Raw genomic sequence first — 21,475 nt, 5'->3', positions numbered from 1 at the left:
TTTGTGAAAAAAAGGGCTCCAAATTCCCTGTGGTTCCAGCAGAGATACGTGTTAGTGATACAGTAACATTGTTAATTGCAAACCTCTCCTCTTAACAGCCTTTTATGCCAGCGTTCTGTGTTTTATGAATCCTTAAAAGTCTTATTTCCAACGTCTTGTGGCAGAAATGACTCATCTCACCTGACATGAATAGTGAGAAAATCGGAGCCTGCTTTTTTTCTGCCTCCTTTTCTTCTGATTTCAGAATGCATAATTTCTCTGCTGTGGTTCAAGCCTCAGCATCCTTTCAATTACTTCATAAGGACGAGAAAACAACCCCCAGTGTGAGGTGGGGGAGAGGAGGGTGAGGAAGGACAACACAGTGGGGTCCTTTGGGGTTTTTAGAGGGTTTTTAAGGTCAGGTTTGGGGCATGTTGTGTTTAGCATTAAAGCACTTTTTCTTTTTTTCCCTCCAAAACTCCAAGCATAAGGTCACTTGCTTTGCCTGCACTTAGAGAATCACAGAGGGGTTTGAGTTGGAAGGGACCTTTTAAAGGTCATGTAGTCCAAGCCCCCTGCAACAAGCAGGGACAGCCACTAGACCAGGTTGCTCAGAGCCCTGTCCAACCTGGCCTTGACTGTTCCCAGGGCTGGGGCACCCACCAACTCTCTGGGCATCCCACGCCTCTGTTTGACCACCCTCATTGTAAAAAAACTCTTCCTTATATCTACATTTCCTCAATCTGCTCCTGCATTTCCCCCCCCCCGTTCCACAACTCAAGCTGCTGGCAGACAAAGTGTGGGGTGTTTTTTTTTTAATGTTTGTTTTTCTCTTCCCCCTTTACCTGACACCTTTTGATTTGTGCTCCGGTTGCCGGAGGGCTGAAAGAAAACCATAAAACCTCTGAAATTAAGGGCTATATATCAGACTCATGACCTCATCTCTCCTGTGGGTGACAGCAGCACCTTCCCCGGGGGTGACGCTGCCGGCACTCAACCCTCAGATGCCCAAATCGCACCGGGGAGTCAGCAAGTTTCGAGTTTCTTCGCCTTCCTCTCCGAAGTGCCTCAAAATTATTCCCAGCCTTTCAAATCTCTGCCCTTTGCTGACACAGGCTGATTTGGAGAGAAGTGTTGGAATATTCATGGCGAGGCTGTAACACTAATTAGTGCTTTACAGAAGTGCTGGGGGGGGTCCAAGTGTGCTGTTTTCTGGGGGCTGTTTGGGGAGGGGCTCAGTTTTTCTGCTTGGGCTCTGCTGGGCTTTGTTCTCTGGGCAGCAAAAGTTTACCTGGGAGGAGCAGGAAAGTTTCAGGACCCACATCTCTCTCTGGCTGCTGCTGGTGTAGGGGGGGGAATGGATGTGAAGCAGATTTTCACTGCAGTATAAAGAATCAGAGAATCCCAGAATGTGCTGAGCTGGAAGGGACCCCCAAGGACCATCCAGTCCAACCCTCAGCCCTGCACAGGCCCAGCCCCAAGAGTCACCCCCTGTGCCCCAGAGGATCAGCCAAAGCCTCCTGCAGCTCTGGCAGCCTTGGGGCTGTGCCCACTGCCCTGGGGAGCCTGTTCAGTGCCCAACCAGCCTGGGGGGCAAGAACCTTTCCCTGAGATCCACCCTGAGCCTGCCCTGACACAGCTCCAGCCATTCCCTGGGGGCTGTCCCTGCTCCCCCAGAGCAGAGCTCAGTCCTGCCCCTCCTCTGCCCCTGCCCAGGCAGTTGGAACTGCACTGAGGTCTCCCCTCAGTCTCCTCTGCTCCAGCTGAACACACCAAGTGCCCTCAGTGTCCTCACACACCTTCAAATCCAGGCCCTTCCCCATCTCTCTGCCCTCCTTTGGACACTCTCCAATGGCTCAATCTCTCCCTTCCATTGTGTCCCCCCAAAGTGCCCCAATGTTGAGGTGAGGCCGCCCCAGGGCAGAGCAGAGCGGGACAATCCCCTCCCTGCTGCCCCCAGGACAGGGATGTCCCTCCTGGCTGCCAGGGCACTGCTGACTCAGCAGTGGATTCTGGAGCACAGCACAGCCACTGTCTCAGCTCTCACGCTCCTCCACAAGCACAGGGCTTGGAAAAGCCACTTGGCATCTTCAGGTGCAGGGAGGCAGGTGAAGGTACCAATGCTGATGTGCTTCCACAATTTTTTTTTACGTTTATGGATGTTGTTGTAATCATAGAATTGGAGAATGGGATGGGTTGGGAGGGACCTCTGAAGATCATCTAGACCACGGACAGGGACTTGTTTCTGGAGATCAGGTTGTTCAAAGGCAGATAATCACACCTGTAAACAAATCTTTGATGTGTGTGATGAGCTGTAACAATTCTCTGTACTGGGAGATCCCAGGATGTTGGAGCTGGAGCCTCAAACCCTCAACAGGCCAGAGAGGGGTGGATGTTCAGCAGGAAGGATCTCTGCACAGGAAGGATTATGATTTTGGCTATCTGCACATCTGTCAGTGATTAAGAACGTTACTAATGGCAAGTTATTTATAAATATCTGAAGCTTTGGGGCTGTTTGCATTAAGCTCCCTTTTATTCCCTCTGCTCCTGGATATGCCCAAACTGAGTTTATCCTTGAGTGCAGTCAATGCCTTTTCTCTGACAATACAACCCCTCCTGCTAAGGCATTTTCCCTGGAAATGTGCCAAGTGTTGTGTTGCTCTGACCCCCACGTTTGCCCCTTCTATTTGCAACTACTTCTGTGAAATGTGTTCTTGAAGGTTCTTAGCAAAGCTGCTATGGGAGGAACCAGCACACCAAATACAGGTCCAAACAAAAGGGTTTGGGGCACAAAGTGTGTTGTTGTCTGTTCTCTAGGGGAAACAGAGCTGTAAAGAGGACAGTGGCCTTTTTAGGGTTGAAAGAGTATGGAGGGGTTTGGAAAATGAATTTGCAACCACTTGGAGGTTGGAGAATGGGTGTCAGACACGACTTGTGCTGTGCAAACACACACATCTCCATCCTAGCTCCGAGGGGTGGACTCTTCCCTTTGTGTTTCTCCTTTCAGTCTCATGAGTGAACAGAAATCACAGAATGGTTTGGGTTGGAAGGGACTTATTGACCTCAGTAGAGCTGCATCTCTTCATCTCAGGGAAGGACTGATGTGCTTCAAGCTGCCCTGGCATCACCTTTGCATGGATGACATGCACTTATTTTGACATCAGGTGCTTAATTGGGAACTGCTTTCCCCCCTCCTGATGCTGAACCTCATGGAGCTCTTCAGCTCCAGCATTTCAGGTTATTTCATGTGAGATGATGACACCCACAGAAATATCTTCCTCTTCTGTAGTGGGTGATCCCAGGTCAAATGTGCAGCAAATTGTTGGCTTTTGGGATGACTTTCACCAACTTGATTGTAAATACTACACTCAATTAAATGATTTTGCAGTGTTAAATAAGGGCAAGATGCTTTTTGACCCCTGGAATGGATGAAACCTCATTTCCAATTGACTTGTGCCTTGAGCTCCACTGGCTTTCTAAGGAAATTAAAAAAAGGTTTCAGAGGGAGTTACTCATCAGGCTCAGAGACTCTCCATGGATAGGATTTACAAATACATGGCAGGACAAGCTTTGACTGGCTTTCCACACCTCTTAACCACCAGAGAATCCACATGGGAGGGGATGTTTCACTGGGGAGGGTGTTCTCTGCTGTCTAATGATGGCAAATGAAGCAGGTCAGGACATGCAAAGCATTGTTATCCTCTGGAATTAGAGGTCTAGCAAATCCATGCTGGTATTTAGTGGAGTCCCACAGAGGGTCACTTTGTTTTTGCCTTTTGACCTATTTCCATGAAGTTTGTAGCAAAGTAATAATTTTGGCTGCTGTCTCCTGCTCCAGTGGGGTTATAAAGGTTTTGGTGGTTCAGAGGTTAAGGAGGATAGAGAACCATATAATCATTTAAGCTGGAAAATGTATAAATATGTAGATACTTATGTATAAAATAGCCCATATATATTATATATGTTATATATATAAATATATCACAGAATCACAGGGTCATTAAGGTTGGAAATTACCTCCAGGATCACCAAGCTCACCCTGTGCCCCATCCCCACCTTGTCCCCCAGCCCAGAGCACTGAGTGCCACATCCTGGCCTTCCTTGGACACCTCCAGGGATGGGGACTCCAAACCTCCCTGGGCAGCCTCTTCCAAGTGCCTGACCACCCTTTCCAGCAAGAAATTCCTGCTGATGTCCAACCTGCCCCTCCCCTGGCACAGCTGGAGGCCGTTCCCTCTCCTCCTGTCCCTGTTCCCTGGGAGCAGAGCCCGACCCCCCCCGGCTCCCCCCTCCTGTCAGGGATTGCAGAGCCAGAAGGTCCCCCCTGAGCCTCCTTTTCTCCAGGCTGAGCCCCCCCAGCTCCCTCAGCTGCTCCTGCTGCTCCAGCCCCTTCCCTGGACACCTCCAGCCCCTCAATGTCCTTCTTGTCGTGAAGTGCCCAGGGCTGGAGGTGCCTCAGCAGTGCCAGCACAGAGGGACAGTCACTGCCCTGCTCCTGCTGCCACGCTATTTTTGATACAATCCAGAGTGCCAGTGACCTCCTTGCCCAGCTGGGCACATCTGGGCTGTTGTTCAGCCACTCTAGACCAACCCCCTCCAGGTCTTTTTCCACCTTTCCAGCTGCTCTGCCCTGGCCTGGAGCTGCAGGGGGTTGTGGTGACCCAAGGGCAGGACCAGGTATATTTGGGTACCAAGCAACCCCCCTGAGCCCCACGTGGGAGCTCTGGAAGACCAGTGAAACCCCCAAAATCTCAGCACAGGTGAGCAGTGAAGGAGCCTTTCAGCTGAGCTCTTAAATCAAGCCATGAAAACACTGGAGCACAAGAGGGTTGGGAGAGACACAGAAAGGGAAATCCATGCTCTGGGGGTTTTTTTTGGCCATAAGGAGGGATCTCAGGGCATTGCAGAGCTGAGAAACTCTCAGGAGCACCCCTTGGTTCAAGGGGAGGTGGAGGATGTGGTGGGAGGTGAGCAGAGAAGTGCAAGACACAGGTGGAGGAGGAGGGTGGGCTTCATCCTCTCTGCTCTTCACACAGTCACTTCTTGCAAGCCAAGAGCAAATTTATGCAAAATGTGAGAACTTCTGACAGAGATTTATGACACTTCTGTGTGCTGGTTTTCAAAGAATTTAACGGTTGGAAGCTATGGAAGAGCTTAAATTAAAATAATGAAGGTACCTGGAGGGAGTAAGTCGTGGCAGGGTGAGGAATGCAGACCTGGCCATTGGGCTTTTAGAGAAATTACTATTAAATATGCAAATACTGAGCTGGCCTTTATCCTCTCATGTTGGGGACTGTCTTTTCTGGGGTCGAGGAGGAAAGTCCATGGCAAAGGGACAAGCAGAAGGATGAACTCTGGATTTGGGCAGTAAAAAGGGAAGATGAGAGCAGGGTGTTCACCTGCCTTAGTTTTCCTAATTAACTCCTGGCTAATGAAAGCAGAAGAACCATTTCAATGTCTCAGTGTAAGCAGGAGGTCCTGGCTGCTCCAAGGCAGGAATCAAGAGCCTGGTGGTTGTGATCCCCTGGAGATTGCAGTGCTGGCCTGGAGGATCAGGCTTGGCTTTGGGGAGACCTGGAGCAAAGCCAAGGGAAACTGCAGATTGCCTTAAACCAGGGCTCAGAAAAGAGTTTGTGTCTCTTGCAAGCACGTGGTGTCACTGGAGTTGTGGGCAACTTGAGACATGGAGGTCAGGAGCATTAATTCAGAGCTGCTAAGAGGCTACCCAGCCCCCCTCTGGAACCCAGTAAAACACCCTCAGTGTTTAAAGGAAAAATAAAAAGTATCAGTTTGCAAAACTTCGAGGTTTTTTTTTTGTTTTCAATCTTTGACTTCACTGAAATGCTTGACTGCTCTGAAATTTTTGTAAGTCCTGAATCTCACCAGGGTTTTCCCAGATTTTAAATCAAATAACCTGATAAATACCTGCTACCTACTCAAGGCAGCAGAGATACTTTGGGCTGGGGGCAAGGCTGTGCCAGGGGTGGGGGCAGAACTCTGCAGCACTGCTGCTCACGCTGAGAGCGGAGTTTCCTCTTCATCTGTTGGATGCTGGAAAAGGGACTTGTGGAAGGTCCTTCTTGTTTGTGACCAGGACTCCCCCACCCTCCTGTAGGACAGGGCTCAGGGGGGCCAGGTGGGTTTGGGGTGAGTTCTGTGTATTTTTGCCAAACAGAGGCTGATGCTGCAGGAGAGCCAATGCCTGTTGCACCAGCACAAGGCTCAAAACCTGCACTGATTCTTTGATTAAGCATCTTTTTATATTTCATCATAGAGCTGTCTCAACGGGACTGCAAGAAAAAGCTGCAATTGCTGCGAAGGGTTTTGTTTTATAACTTTTATAACCGTGTTTTATAATTTGGTTTAGAACTTACCCTTGCTGAGGATGTTGATTAAAGTGCCGATTCCCATTTGTAAATTAACCATTTATTAATTCACTCAGGAGGATTTGAGCATCTGATGCCATCAGCTGTGCCAAGGGGCTGCTGTCTCTCAGAGGAGTTGCCAGTCTAGGACATAAGGTCGAGGAGTCTGTGGCAGTGCCAGGATTTATCAGGCAAAATTAGCAACTTGTTTTCACAGCCTGGACGAGATCAATCTCTTTTCTTCTTTCTCCTGTTTTCCCCTTCCCCTTTCCCTTCCTTTCTCTTATTCCAGAAGTGCCTCCTTGCCTGCTGGAGAATGAGCAATCCCTGTGGAAAGGGTTTTTGGATCAGCACAACCTCCCAAATGTGATGGGAGAGGGTTTTGTGGGACAGAGGCACTTGAAAGGTTTATACAGAGGGGCAGGATGGACCCTACAAGGAAAACTGTCCAACACTTCAGCCCCAAACACAACAACCCCCGGCAGGACATGTGGGCTGAGGGAGTCTGGGCCATGAACGATTCCTGTTGAAGAGAGCTGATGGATTTACTGACAGGGAATGACCAAGTTTTACAGGAAACTCTGTCATAATGCACCTCTCACGGTGTGTTTCGCACCAGCACAGAGAGCTGAGGAGTGAGGCTTTGTCTGGTCCCAGTCTTGGGGCTGAGTGTGCCAGGCTGTGCCTTGTTCAGTGCCCAACCAGCCCCTGAGATCCAACCTTCCCCCACAGGCTGGTTGGGCACTGAACAGGCTCCCCAGGGCAGTGGGCACAGCCCCAAGGCTGCCAGAGCTGCAGGAGGCTTTGGCTGATCCTCTGGGGCACAGGGGGTGACTCTTGGGGCTGGGCCTGTGCAGGGCTGAGGGTTGGACTGGATGGTCCTTGGGGGTCCCTCTAACTCAGGAGATCCTGGGATTCTGTGATGTAGGGATGAAAACCTCCTCCAGGTGACTGCAGTCTGTCCCACAGATCCTCTGTCCCTTGTCCCTTGGGCTGGGAGCTGAATCCCTTGTCCTGCTGTGCACAGCAGGGGTGGTAACAAAACTCCTTGTGTGTGAGTGAGGTCAAACCCTGGAGAAAAGCCTCAAAACCCAGCTATGCAGCAGTGCCTGAGACCATCCTGTGTGAGCCTGGTCCCTGCCAGGCACTGTGCCACCCTGTGCCAACACTGCAGGACGTGCCCACTGCACCAACACAGGCAGGATGCCCTTGGAAATGTTACACTGGCAGGGTCTGATCCCACAAATCTGTGGCAGATCCATTGGCTGTGGCTGTGTAGCTGTTACTCTGCCATCCTTTCCTTCCTCTGCATTTCCATGGGTTTATTTTAGTTTGCCACATTTCTTTCACCTTTTTTTTTTTTTTTTTTTTTTTTTTAAATTTCTTTCCTGCTTTCCTCATGATGGAAAATTGAATCCTGAGCTCCAAAGGTCCTGGCAAATGCAGGCTCCAGGAGGGTTCAGGTTTAGTCCCTCTGCTACTCAAAGAAATTAAAATAAAATTAAGAAAGGGTGAATTAGGTCTGTAGAGGTTCACTGTTCAAAACTGACAGCTTTGACTGTCTGAAGGCTTCTACATTCTGCAAATTACTCCTGATTTTCCAGTTTTTTCTGGCCACGGATCCAAACTCACGCTCAGTTTTCCCACTGTGCTGTTCATCCTCTCCTGTTGTTAAGGCTGGCCCGGGGCAGCCTGGTGTGAAATGAGATCTGCACAAATTCCCTCCCAGCAAGGGAGGTGACTGCTGTCCCAGGGCTGCCCAGCCACCCTTTTCCTCCAGCATTTTCAGCTGTCCCAGGGCCATTCCCTGCTGGCCAGGGCTGTCCCATGCTCTGGGACGCAGCTCAGCAGCCAGATCCAGGGCACAGCAAAGGCCACCAAGAAACTCTGGGGGTTTGCACTGGACCAGCTGCAAGCCCCGTGTTTGGGGCCTTTAGATTTTGCCTGGAGAGCTGCTGGCACCACTTGGATGCTCTTCATCCCTCCCATGGGCATGGTTGGAACTCAGGACCCCCTGCCTGGACACCTGGTGCCCTGGATCAGTTCCTGCCATCCTTCACGTGGGCTCAGGGCTCTCCTGGTGCCTGGGGAAGATGCAGCCTGGAAATCACCTTAAAAAGAGATATTGCCACCAGTTCTGGGATTCAACCCAGCCCAAAGCTCCTTGTCCTACTCCCAGTGTCATCCCCAGCTGGAAGATGAAGCTTTGGTTGGATGGTTTCCCCAGGTGCCTCTGGGACCCCCAGCAGTGGCTGATGGTGCTGCTGCTGTGCCAGGGCTTGCTGGGGCTGGTATTTAATTAAAATCTGCAGGTACAGAGGCCCCTGACAAATGCAGGCTCCAGGGGGTTCAGGTTTTCTCCCTCTGCTACTCAAAGAAATTAAAATAAAGGGCAGGAAAGGGTGACTTAGGTCTGTAGGGGTCCAGTGTTCAAAACTGGCAGCTTTGACTGTTTGAAGACTTCAGATAGTGCTGTGGGTGCCCTCCTGTCCCAAACCCCTGAGCTGAAGGTGCCCAGCTCAGTCTGGGAACCAGATCCATGCCCCAAGTGGCAACTGGCCTCAGATTGGTGTCCTCCTGTCCAGGCTCTGACTCATTACTTTCCACACTTACTGGAAGCCCAGCTTATTATTGCAACATTTCGTAAAATCAGAAGCCAAACCAAAACATTGACAAGAGGAATGTTTCAATACTAAAGAAAAAATGCTGGGATTAGGGCTCTGCACCGGCTGCATCTTCACCCAAATCCTTCCCGGATCTTTCTGTATCCTGATTTGTTTCCATCATCCCTTCTCTTTCCTTGCCTTGGCTCCTGCGTGGAGGTGGGAATTCTGCTGTCCTGCACTTCCTTTGGAGGATCCTTCAGCAGTGACAGCTCTGATGTGCTCAGTTAAAGCTCCCCAGGGGTGAGCTCTGTGCTCCCAGGGATCTGGGCAGCTCCTGCTGCTGGGGGAGGGGGGCTCTGAGAAATGTGCTGCTCCACGTTAATTGTCCTGCTCATTACTGGCCTTTCCTTGTGCATTCGAGTCAGATTTCTGCACGAGGAGATGCAGACTTGGCAGAGGTTTGGGTTTTTTTTAAGGAGAGGTAATTGTGCTCAGCTCTGTCTCCTGCAGCCCTTCTGTTTGCCTGCCTAATTTAATCTGCTTGTCTCTGTCCATCTAATTGGGGACACGAACAGATTGTGACTCCAGGAGTTGTGGTGTGTCTCAAAACTCCCCCTCCGTGGATCCAGAGCCCCTGGCTCGTTCCTGGCATTGCCAAGGCTCCTGGGCATGAGGTGGGCACAGGATGGAGCAGGAGCAAAGCTGAGATGGGGCAGGGCCAGGAGGGAAAGGAGAGGCCTTCACAGTGGTAAAGCAGATCCAAAACCTGTTGGGGATACCTGGGCAGGATTTGGGACTTCTTGCAGTGATAGGACAAGGAGGAATGGCTGAAAAAGGGCAGATTTAGGTTGGATGTTAGGGAAGAAATCCTTCCCTGGGAGGGTGGGGAGGGGCTGGGATGGAATTCCCAGAGAAGCTGTGGCTGCCCCTGGATCCCTGGAAGTGTCCAAGGCCAGGTTGGAGCAACCTGAGCTAGTGAAAGGTGTCCCTGCCTGTGGCAAGGGGTGGCACTGGGTGAACTTTGAGGTCCCTTCCAACCCAAACCATTTTAAGATTCAGATCCACCAATCCAGGGGGAAACCCCTGACTGCTCTTGCTTGCACAGATTGCAAACACCAAAGGGAAGGAACTCTGGGCTGTGGCTCTGCAGTCATTCCCAGTGGATCCACAGGTAAGGGCCACTGGGATGGTTATGATGTGGCTCCAGCCAGGACTGGTGCCTGGATGGTTCATGGATTGCAAGCCCATATTCCCTTTCATCATCTCTGCCCTGTGAAGCTGCATCCTGGGTGTTGGGTTTGACTTTATTGCTGTTGATATTCCTCCCAACATCACCTTCGGATCCTGGCCTGTCCCATGGCATTTAAATGGCACTGGCCCCGGTGCCAGCCATCCTGAGGAATGCTGGCTCAGGGCAGGCAATTAACACCTCATTTAGGGCTACCTGACTCAATAAATACCATTTGAGGGGGAAAATGCCAAATCAGAGTCGTGCCTTCACTGAAAGTTCAGTGATCTGCTTCTGTTTCAAGCTTTTAAAGAGTTTTAGGAAAAACTGTGCTGAAAGAAGCTCCATAAATGGGTTTTCCTGTTGAAATCATGCTTGAATTTATGGCAGTCAGGTGTATTTTGGATCAGTGTTTCCTGTTCTGTGCACACAGAGATTTTTAAATGGGCTGCAGTAAATAAAATCCTTATATCTCTTATGTACTTTGCTTCTGCAGTGACACCAAATTCCATGTGTAGGAGCAGGAGCTGCTCCTTCAGGCTCTCAGCAGAGCTGTTAGGAGGTTCAGATTGGATTTTAGGAAAAAATTCCTCGTGGAAAAGGTTGTCAGGCATTGGAAGGGGCTGCCCAGGGCAGTGGTGGAGTCTCCACCCCTGGAGGAGCTCAAAAAACCCGTGGATGTGGCACTTGGGGACACGGTTTGAGTGGTGGTGCTGGTTGATGGTTGGATTTGGTGACCTTAGAGAGCTTTTCCAGCCTTAATGATTCTGGGATTAGATGAATTTCTGGAATTATAAGAATTTTGTTGCCTCAGCAGTGAAGGGAGCGAGACCTGACCCACAGATCTGGTTGGGAATGAGGAATTTTTGGGGCAGAGTGAGAAGCCCAGTTTGGATGTGGAGAGAGGTCACACCCCCTGCCCCGAGAGGAGAAAGCCTTTATCCTGTAAATCTGGATTAATCACCCTTGATCCAGGAGCAGAGAAATGCAAACAGCTGAGAAGTGTTTTTTCACAGTCACTCCTTGGACTGAAAGCCTGGTCTTGGAAGCAAGTTCCCAGGTTTTTTTTGCTGGAGAGGGGATTAAGACTCTCCACGCTGGGAAATTTGACTTTCCAAGATGTTCACTCTGGCACCGTTTTTATTAGCGTGAAAAACTCGGTGTAAAGCAGTTTTTTTAGGAGAACTGTGAAGTCTCCACGTGCCAGGAGAAGCCTGAACTCGGGAGCATTTTTCTTGGAGGCTCCTGTTTCCTGAGAGCGTTTCACACACTGCCCTCCCCACCTCTGCCCTTTCTGCTGAATAACCACATTTACCCTGCTGAAGCCCTGTGTTTTTTGAGGTTTTTCTGGTTAACTGGACTCCTGAAATCCTTCTCTACAGTGCCTTTTACATGCTAAAATTCACTTGTATGAAGAACCTGGTTAGGATTGATTTTTAGCAACTTGTTGGGGTGATCTTCCACGTTTTTAAATTTTATTTTGAATATGTCAGTAGAAATAAAATAATACTGGCAAAATAAAAATGGTTTTTATTTCTATACTCCTACAGAAAAGGAATGATGATAAAATCAAACAGTCAAGGCTCTCAGACACAGGATGGGATTTTTGGGGTGTTCAGGGCCAGGAGTTGGACTCGATGATCCTTGTGGGTCCCTTCCAGCTCAGGAGATTCCATGTTTATATATAATTATATATATATATATACACACACATATATTTTTAATTTATATTCATATTAATAATATATATATTATATAGCTGATATATTTTAAATGTAAACCTAAATTAATGTAAATATACTTATATTTCTATTTAAACATAATATATAATATAAAAGTATATACAAATAATAAATATATAATACCTATTCTTTAGATATAAAATCTATTTTATTTATTATTTTATATATTATTTGTATATTATATTATATTTTCTATGAAAATCCAGCTCGTTTCAGGGAGCATAAAAGGGAGTGAGAATAACCAGAGGGAAAGGTTGGATTCAGCCCAGGATCCACACGGATACAGAGGAAGTGTCAGAAGCACTTTGTTGTTAAATTTCTGGGGACTATAACCATGATTTGTTGGCGAGGCTGTTGGGGGTTTCTTTTCCTTCTTCATTTACAACAGAATTGCTTTATTTCATTTTTTGGAACTGTCTCCTGTGTCTCTTCACTGTATTTATACAGCAACCTCTGCAAGATATAGATGTGAAATTGTTATATTTTATATATCTATATCTATATATATATATATCTATCTCATACCTGTGAAATCAACCCTCCCATGAATAATTTATCTCAGGCTGCCTGGCACTTCACTCAGATTACTTTGAATTCATAGAAGGCTTTTCACAAAGAGTTATAAATCCAAATGATTAGAAAGAAAGAAAAAAAAAAAAGCTCCATTCGATGTCAACAGATAAACCTGGGTGAGGATAATAAATGCTACTCCTCAGCTGCAGGGGGGTGGTGACAGCTCTTTAACTGCCACCACAGGGAGGGTGACACTGGTTTCCTCTTTTCCCTCTTTTTCTATTCCTTTCCCTGCGTGGTTTTAGTTTTGGTCACCCCAGCACTGCTCTTGCTGTTCCCTAATCCCACTGGTGTGAGATGTCAGCAGAGCACCCATGTGGATGCCAGATTTAATAAGGAATGAAAGAGGAATTAATCAGTAAAATCTTTCAAAAGTGACTGCAAAGGTATTTGCCATCCTGACTTTCTAAAACACAGTCTCCAGAAAAACCCAGGGAGTCTCACAGGCAGAATATCCCGAACCAAATTTAGTCCTGATTTAACTTTGCTGGTTGGAAAAAAAGGAGATCCATTACAAAATTTCACCTGCTCTTCCTTTGGGCTGATTCTTCTTCACACCAATTACTGTACCTTGAACAAGGGTTGAAAGCCTTGAGGCAGGAAACAGGCTGAAGTGGCAAACTCCTAAAGAGCAAAAATCTTATTTCAGTTGAATTGTTTCCTAACAATAAAAGAATGAGAACCCTCCCAGGCACAGGGTGGGATTGTTTGGGTGTCCTGTGCAGGGCCAGGAGTTGGACTGGGTGATCCTTGGGGGTCCCTTCCAACTCAGAATATTCTGTGACTTTAACAGCTTTCCAACCTACTGTGCAGCTCTTCTTGCTGAAAACCTTTAGCTTTGAACTTCCAGGGATGGGGACTCCCCCACCTCCCTGGGCAGCCCCTTCCAATGCTTACAAACTCTTTCAGTAAAGAAATTTTTCCAGATATCCAAACTGCAGCTCCCCTGGCACAGCTGGAGGCCGTTCCCTCTCCTCCTGTCCCTGTTCCCTGGGAGCAGAGCCCGACCCCTCCCGGCTCCCCCCTCCTGTCAGGGATTGCAGAGCCAGAAGGTCCCCCCTGAGCCTCCTTTTCTCCAGGCTGAGCCCTCCCAGCTCCCTCAGCTGCTCCTGATGCTCCAGCCCCTTCCCAGCTCCATGTTTGACTCTATTTCTTCCTCTCTCCTGGGACTGGGACAGCAAACAACTGAACAAGCCACTCAAAACCCTGTTTCTGATGGAATCACATGGGCTAGAAAAGCAGTTTTCATATTTTTGGTTTGTCCCTTCCACAGGTGGCTGCTCTCTCAGCTCAGAGAAATTATTCCATCCATGGCTTCTGTGCTCCTTAAATTTAAGGAGTTCACCTGCCCAAGGGGCAGCATTTTCAAGGGTTGGGCTTTGTTGCCTCAGTGTAAATCCAGCCTTTTCACTGCCCCAGCAAGGAACTGTTGCCTTGTGTCTCACAAAACCACCCTTGGTCCTGCAGTCTGGGTCACTGAGGGTAATTCTGGGGGTGCATCAGTTCAGCCAGAAAAAAAAAAACCTGAATAAACACAGGAGCCTTGTGTCCCTGGCACAGGCTGAGGAGAGGACAGAGTCTGCACAGGCAGAGGCTCAAAGCTGAATAAAATTAACGGTGCTGCTTTGTGATGGGACTGTGAAGCTGCCCCTGGTGTGTGATGGGATTGTGGAGCTGCCCTGAAGGAAGGGGCTTTCTGGATTCTTTGGGGGAGGTGGAAATGCAATGGTGGCACTGGGGGAGGTGGTGGGAGAAGAGCCCTCCCCATCTCCCCAAACGTCCTCAGAGCCATGTGAGGAGTTGTTGATGCCTTTGGAAAGAAAAATGCAGGTGAAGAGACTGTCACTGTCACATGGGGAGGGCTGATCATTGCCTTGTACCCAAAACTCCCAGGGCTGGAGCCCTCTGCTCTGGAGCCAGGCTGGGAGAGCTGGGAGGTTCCCCTGAAGAAGAGAAGGCTCCAGGGAGACCTGAGAGCCCCTTGCAGGGCCTAAAGGGGCTCCAGGAGAGCTGGAGAGGGACTGGGGACAAGGGATGGAGGGACAGGACACAGGGAATGGCTTCCCACTGCCAGAGGGCAGGGAGAGATGGGATATTGGGAAGGAATTGTTGGCTGTGAGGGTGGTGAAGGGCTGGGATGGAATTCCCGGAGAAGCTGTGGCTGCCCCTGGATCCTGGAAGTGTCCAAGGCCAGGTTGGAACAATCTGGGCTGGTGGAAGATGTCCCTGTCCATGGCAGGGGGTGGGAAGGGGATGAGCTTTAAGGTCCTTCCCACCCAAAGCATTCCATGGCTCTGTGATGTCTCATCCCATGTCCTGGTCCAGCTTTGCAAAAACCTTCCCACACAAACTGCAGGAGCAGGTTGGTACCAACTGCTGGGTGATCCCTGGGTGTTTTATCAGTTTAATTTTCTTTGAGGAAGTTTTTTCTGTCAATCCAGGCATGCACATCATCCTTTCATGTATTTAGAGATCTCAAGCTCTGTGTTGCACAAATCCAGTGACTTCATAAGTTTGTCATATGTTGGATAAATTTCCTGAAAAATGTTCTTTTGATTGCTTTTGCTTTATCTGTTTTGTTTTTTTTTTTTTTTTAACCTCTTTATCCCGTGCTTAAAAGTCCTACTAATTGACTTCATATTATTCAGGTCTTAATTTGCACTTGGATCTCTCCCCTTACCCTCCCCACTGTGGATTTCAGAGAATCATAAACCATTTCATAACAGTTCAGTTTAGAGAGATCCAGCTGGACAGGGGACTGGAGCTGTCACTGAACAAGATCTGATAAAACCAGGGAGAAATCTTGAACCCCTCAAATACTATTTTTCCTAAGGATTCCTTATCCCTGTATTCCTTAAGCTACTCACAGCCCTGACCCAGCACTGTGAAAGCCTCAAGCTTCAGCTTCAGTGCTGCTCAGTTTGCTGGGTTTTATATTAAAGACAGAAGAAAATTAAACACAGCTACAATTCCACCATCCTCACTTTGTCTTGATATTTAATTCTTTTTTTTTTCTTTTATTTGTTATGTTCCAAAATTTATGTGCAGGAAGGAGAAGAAATGTTAGATATTTAGTTCAAAACACTGATGTGTGTTGGAATTTCGTCACATGAAGAACTTCATATTGCACTCAGCATTCAAATTTAATGCTCAGTGGTTTAATTAGTAAAGTATTTAGCAGAAGAATTAATAGTGGGAAAGAAAGGACAAATGGGACATTAGTTTAAGGTCCAAGTGAGACAATGTTTGGAAGTGTTACAAATGAAAAAAATGGCAGAAAAAATAATATAACGAAACAGAAACTGAGCAATAAGGGTAAGAAACGGCAAGATGTGCCTCAAAGTGGAAAAATTTAAGATAATATAACTGGAAAGTAAAATAATCCAAACACAGTGCAAAGGAAGAAGCACTTGAAAGGCAGCAGCAGCACAACCTGAGCTGCAACAGGCACTGAGTCAGAGCTCAGCTGAGGGTAAAACAATTAACATGAATAAACCCAATAAAAGTGAAGCAATAAAACGTTGTCAGCTCCTGAAAACGTCTGGGGAGGTTTCTTGTTGTCCACAGCTGTTGAAAGCATCTGGATGGAGGGGGGCAAAGTGAGTTTTCCAGGCTGCTGGAAGAGGGAAGGAGGAGAGGGAGGCAAAGTGTCCTTCTGTCCTCAGCTGGTGGAAAGGAGGAAACGTTTCCCCAGGAAGAAGGGGGTGGTCACTCCTTGGTTCCTTGTGTTTAAAAGGCTGGGAGAGAGAGTTGAGGCTGTTTGTGCAGGTGGAGAGAGGGAACAGAGCAGGTGGTTATGGTCAGGTATGTGTACATGCATATATATATATATTTATTTATTTATTTCAGGTGTGTCTGAATATATATATATATGTGTGTATAAATCTCTTCTTTCTAATTTAAGCTTTAATTTAAGAGTTGGTCTCACTTGGGATAACAAACCTTGTGGGTCCCTTCCAGCTCAGCACATTCTGGGATTCAGTGCAGTCTTCCTTGTGCTGCTCTGAGCAAGGTGTTCATCCCTGGCTGGAGAGAAGATGGGGTGAATTTTATCCTGCAGGATCACTGCCAGGGTGAAGCTCTGTGATCTGGGCACTCTCCTGCCTGAGCACAGGCAAGAGGTTATTGCCCAGGGAGGTTTGGAGTCCCCAGCCCTGGAGGTGTCCAAGGAAGGCCAGGACGTGGCACTCAGAGCTCTGGGCTGGGGGACAGGGTGGGCATCGGGCTCAGGTTGGATTTGATGAGGTGGGAGGTCTTTTCCAACCTTAATGACCCTGTGATTTGATTGCAAGCTGGATGAAATGTTTATTGCCATCCCAAACAAGGAGGGTTTTTAAATCCTCTCCTGCAAAGCCCTCTTGAGATTCCAGGTTCAGAGACCCACCAAAAAAAAAAAGGAGTTACTGTGTCTGTGTTAGGAAGAAAAGGAATTTTCAAAGAAAAGGTTGTTCTGGATGCCCTTTTCCTGATTTCTGTGTTTCAGCAAAGGCTTCTGAGCTGTGGAAATTGTGGCTCCCAAGGGAGCACTTTGAGTGGCACCCACAAAACGTGGTGGTCACCCAAAACGTGACCACACACAGGTGTCACCTGTGCAGCGATGCCACCACCTTTTACTGCTGCTTCTCCCCGTCCTCATCCCTGGAACATCCCAGGAAGGAGGGATAGGAGGTTGTTGGTTTTGAGTCCTGCTCAGAATTTCAGCCGTGCTAAGGAATAAACCAGGTTTAGGAGATTTTGCCTTTCTCTTTTCTGCTTCCCCTGGGTTTGTGATGATTGTTTTTTAAGCTGTAATTGAGTTATTGCCAGGCCTGTTTGCTGTGTGTGGACCAGAGGGGTATCGTGGTACCAGGGAGGCAGGTGGAAAGAGCCCAAAATCTTCCTTCTAATGCTGGAAATATCTTTATTAAAGTCCAGCAAAGATCTTCAAATGCTTTCTGGACAGGCCCATCTGTCAGCTGAACAACACACCTGCCTGGGGAGTCACAGAGAGAGAGCCCAGGGTGGCAGTGAGGGCACTGATTTTGATTTATTATTTTTTTTGCAGACCTCAAACACCTCCTGGATGTTTTCCAGTCTCTGCCCTGGAGACCCCCCAGCCCCAAGGCCAGAGCACGGGGGGGCAGAGGATGAAGTAAGCCTTTGCTTCTTCTACTTCCAAACCAAAGACTCCCAGCAGAAAATATATTTCAAAAGGGAAAAGAAGTAGATTTGAGGTGTAAACTGAGGGGTCAGTGAGTGAGGGAAGGGAGTAAAGTGAATTGTGGCCAGAAGATGCCCTGAGTAGCTGTGACCTTCATGGTCACGATCCAACAGGTGGTCCTGGTGAATGGCATTAAGCTGTGAGGATTTGGGTGCCATCTCACTAATTAAACTGATATCTTTGATGCTCTGGTGAAATTCCAGTTGGAAATTGAAGAGGAATCTTTTGTTCTTTAGAAACACCCTGGAAGTTTAGAAACACCCTGAGCAGCAGAAGCTGCTGGGAAGAGCTGGGACCTTTCCCTTAGGAGCCTGTTTTAGAGGGAGTGGAGTGTGGGAGGAGGGTGGGACACTCCAACTGCCAGCAAACCTCACACCCTGTTCTTCCTCTCCTCACACCCTCTGGGGGGCCCACCTTGCACATTGGAGGGGGCTGGGAAAAATTACCGAGTGTTTGTGGCAAAAAGATGCTTTCAAGGAAATGGTGCTCTGAAGAGGAAGGTCTTTGGATTCTTGGCCATGTAATAAATCTTTTTGGGGCAGGGCTTGTGGCAAGTATTTCATAGAATCATAGACTCACAGAATCATAGAATTATGGACTCATAGAATTGTGGAATTATGGACTCAGAATTGTGGAATTATGGACTCAGAACTGTGGAATTATGGACTCACAGGATGATAGAATAATGGGCTCATAGAATCACAGGTTCACAGACTCACAGAATGGGCCTGGCTTGGAAGGGACCCAAAATTTCTTACCTTTCTCTGCCAGATTCTTCTTTACCACTGCTGACAGAGCAAGGAGGAGTCTCATCCACTGGAGGTGCAAAGTCTGATCTCATTTGTGGGTCACACCTTCCTCTGTGAGTGCTGCTCTCCTGGAGTCCCCTGGGCTGGTGTTTGGGGCAGGTGGAACATCTCCAAGATTCCTTCCTGCCTGTTAAAATTTGGAATTGTAGCTGCCTCTCGCTGTGAAGTCTGGGAGAACTTTATTTGGAGTTTTATTTGCACAGTGGTGGCTTTTTAACTCTTTCATTCTGGCAGCTGGGGAGTTCCTTGGCCGCTGTTGTGTCAAAGGATGAATTCATGTGCTTGGCACCATCCTGCCCTTTATCCCTGTGGATTCCCCCAGGGATGTGGGGGATTTTCCCTCCTTTCTGTCCATCCTGGCCTGGTGTTCACTGAATAGGTGATGTCTCTTTGGTGTGACCAGAGTTAACCTTGGCACTGGAAGGACATCACCGGTGATTTTGCCCTCCTGCCAATGGACTGTGGGGAAGTTGCTGCCTGGAATTCAGGATTTTAGTGTGATAAACATCATGATTATCATCTTTTGGGACAAGGAACATCCCACCTTCCTGGGCATAAATACCTTTTCTTGTCCATGCACATCCTCAGGGACAACACCCAAGAGGTGCTGTTTTGCTCTCTAATAACCACAGGGTGTGAGCTCTCCCTCCTCCTCACTGCTCCCTAATTGCAGTGGTTTTTACTCTGCAACACCTTAGAACTGTCAGCCTTTCGTGGAAAGGCCCTTCCTCTTCAGATATGAATTTATTTCTTCCTCCCAGCATCACCCCTTTGACACTGGGCTGGCCAGGCTTGATCAAAAATGCCTTTCAAGCCCTGGGATGTTCTGAAGATGCTGAGCTGCTGTTAAGCCTTCTTATTTTTATTTTTTTTATTTTTTTTAGTTTTCTTTACTTAATCTCGTTCTGTATCACAATGTGATTTTCTTTTACAACATAATTGACACGAACCATGTCCTGCAAAAGGACTTGGATGCCTCAGTTCTGAAGTTCAGCCTTCCTGTGGGTTTGCTGCTTTGTTTCAGGCTCTCTCAGTGCTGTGGCTTAGCCAAGATTTGGGGAGTTTTGCTGATTTTTTTATGACTGGGCTTCTGGGAGCACAATTATTAAACAAATTGCAAGGGGCCCTGTGGAAAATGTGCTGCTTGGTGAGAGCAGGAGATTTACAAACGTTTCTTCAGCCCCTTAAAAATATATTTACAGAGCAGTGAAAATGTGGATTGGCTTCAAGTTGGATTCTCAGCTCTCCCAGTTCTCCATAAAGTGGGGTGAACTGTTAATAAATGAACCAGCAAATCAGGAAACAGGAAGGATGTAAAGACAGGCTCCTTATCAGTCTGAATTTTAAAGCCAATCTCCCACTTTAAGGCTGTCCACTGAGCTGGTACCTGAGTTGTGCAGCCCTGGAATTACTCACCAGATAAATGAATTATCACAGTTTTCCCAGAAGGGCTCTGCCAGCAGCAGCAGCATCTGCAGGGATGTTTAATGCCCTGAAGGCAGAAGCAAAGGTTCCTCTTGGTCTGTTCTAGGGGGTGATGGATGTGCAGGGAAAAGCAGGGCCAGTGCTGGTTTCCCTCATGTGGGGAATTTCTCATTAAAACAGGGGGAAATTTGGGAAGGGGATGAGCCACAGGTATTAAAAAATTAACTCCTGTCATGTTTTGTCCTCCTACTATCTCTCTACACTCTGCAACCTGGGGGGGAAAAATTGTCTTTTGAGTGTATTTATTTGCATCACAAAAAGTGGGTAAAAGAACAGAGCAAATGATCCAGTTGAGCCAAGGTAAAATGAACTCTCCACTGGAAATTCCTCAGAGGAATTCCAGCTGCCTTATTCAATAAATGAGGTTTTCAAGTGCTTAAAACTCTTGGTGTGAGGTCACTGACTGGAGCTTTGGATGTTTTGAGGTGACTTTGGAGGTCTCCTTCAATTAGCCCAGATTGTTTCAACCTGGCCTTGGACACTTCCAGGGATCCAGGGGCAGCCACAGCTTCTCTGCCCAACCTGTGCCAGGGCCTGCCCACCCTCAGTTCCTTCCCAATATCCCATCTAACCCTGCCCTCTGGCACTGGGAAGCCATTCCCTGTGTGCTGTCCCTCCATGCCTTGTCCCCAGTCCCTCTCCAGCTCTCCTGGAGCCCCTTTAGGCCCTGCAAGGGGCTCTCAGGTGTCCCTGGAGCCTTCTCTTCTCCAGGGGAACCCCCCCAGCTCTCCCAGCCTGGCTCCAGAGCAGAGGGGCTCCTTTCCAGGCAGATCATCCTGCAGAGTTGAACCCTCCTTCTTTTCCTCCCTCATCTTTCCTTCCTTCTTTCCATCCCTCCCTTTCCTCTGCTGCAGGTGGATCCAGCAAAACCCCTGCCCAGCTCCCAGCCCTGGTTACAAAAGTGTTAATGGCAGAGGAGGGAGACCTTTTTTTCCCCTCTCCCCCCACTGCAGCTTTTAAGTTTGGGGAGCATGTGCCTTGATTTTAATATAAAGTAGCCATTGATGGGCGATGCCCTGAATAAAAGGAGCTTTTCTTTCTTCCCTGGCACCGAGGCTTTGATTGTACAGAGAGTTTTGTGGCAGTGCAGTTGTGAATGCATTTGTGTGTGTGTGGGTGTGTGTGTGGGGAGGGGGTGTAGAAATAGGCACCAGCAGCACAGATTGATTTAGAAACCAGTGGATTTTGCTCTGTCCATCCTCTTTCTGCCCCCTCTGATTACCAGCCAGCCTTCTGCTTGGGATTTTCACCCTGAGGTGTCTTCAGCTCCACGGGGCTGACAGGACACACTTGTGCACAGAGATAGGGGAGGGATAAAATTCTTCCCTGCTGCCCTATGCAAATAGCCCCAAACCCTCTCACACATCCCTGAAAGCTGCATTGTTTCCGAGTTTCTCTCAGGAATGTCGTGTAATTCCAGTGGTTTGTGCCACTGCTTGCCTTTAATAGCAGTAATAACAGTAATTGTGCTTTTCACCTCTTGATCTC

The 21,475-nt window shown here is 48.1% G+C and overlaps 1 protein-coding gene across 6 annotated transcripts in view; it reads left to right on the top strand.

The window, feature by feature from the left end:
- The window catches only part of HIVEP3 (HIVEP zinc finger 3), a 261,024-nt gene that overhangs the window by 44,161 nt on the left and 195,388 nt on the right, over positions 1-21,475 (top strand). For 2 of the 6 annotated variants that reach the window (XM_050326113.1, XM_050326110.1), the window contains exon 2: positions 17,538-17,624. The exons of the other annotated variants lie outside the window; for them this stretch is intronic. The gene's annotated coding sequence lies outside the window, so the exon portion shown is untranslated. The remainder of the gene's footprint in view (positions 1-17,537; positions 17,625-21,475) is intronic. 6 annotated transcript variants of the gene reach the window in all.

This window comes from Myiozetetes cayanensis, unplaced genomic scaffold (assembly GCF_022539395.1).
Source record: "Myiozetetes cayanensis isolate MyiCay16 unplaced genomic scaffold, myiCay2020 scf31, whole genome shotgun sequence".
Taxonomy (NCBI): Eukaryota; Metazoa; Chordata; class Aves; order Passeriformes; family Tyrannidae; genus Myiozetetes; species Myiozetetes cayanensis.
Note: the sequence above shows the minus strand (reverse complement) of the source record. Positions and strands in the feature narration are given on the sequence as shown.